This window comes from Magallana gigas, chromosome 10 (genome assembly GCF_963853765.1).
Source record: "Magallana gigas chromosome 10, xbMagGiga1.1, whole genome shotgun sequence".
In the NCBI taxonomy this organism is placed as follows: Eukaryota; Metazoa; Mollusca; class Bivalvia; order Ostreida; family Ostreidae; genus Magallana; species Magallana gigas.
Window position 1 is genome coordinate 3832902 of NC_088862.1, and position 867 is coordinate 3833768.

Consider the following 867-nt stretch of genomic DNA (forward strand, 5'->3'; position numbering starts at 1 on the left):
AGCAGGTACTTTAGACTGTGTGAAAGCAATTAGAAGAGATTTAATTTATCTACCATTTATTTGACCCTTGCGATTTTGGTTACCTCATTTTTTTTTCACTTTCTTGACATTAGATATTTTGAACATTGCTTATGAATATGCATTGATCCAATGAATTTGGTTAATATCCACATCCTTCACATTGAATCAATGCAGAGTCAGTTTACGCAAATTAAATTCATGACAATCTAATGCAAAGCCAACATTGCTATGTTACAGAGTATTTAGGAATATCAAAATATTCACCAAATTAGGCAAAAATTCATTGCAAATATGGGACATAAGGAGAACTCTGTTTGTCTTGAAGTTTTCTATTTATTTACACATTATGATTTGTAATTCAGTAGGCTGATGCTAAATTTTCCATCATCTCTTAGTTTACATTGATATGTCAATTGTCCTTGAAAAAATATCACTTTGAAGATCATTTTGTTGCTTTGAGGCACGCACTCAATACATCAAGACTTTTACTTTTTAAGACACTTAGTGTCACAAGATGGCAATTTTAATGTTTTGTCAAAGTGTAATGTATCAATCAATTTGTATGATCATAGCTGATTGGTTAAAGTTTCGGGGTTTTTTCAAGGTGTAGTGAGCCACCTAAAATAGAAAGCTTTTAATATTGTTTCATTTTTGTTGATCCAGAATGAAGTATAAAATTGTTTTTTTTAAATCCTTATAATTATTTAAGCATAATACGCAAGTCTCCAAAAAAAGACTTAATTTGAAGATTGGTTAAATTACTGAGAAATAAAATATTGTTTTACTTCATTAATTTTACTTACAATTATTTTGAGGTTTAATTTCCTTTATTTTCACAGGGTGATG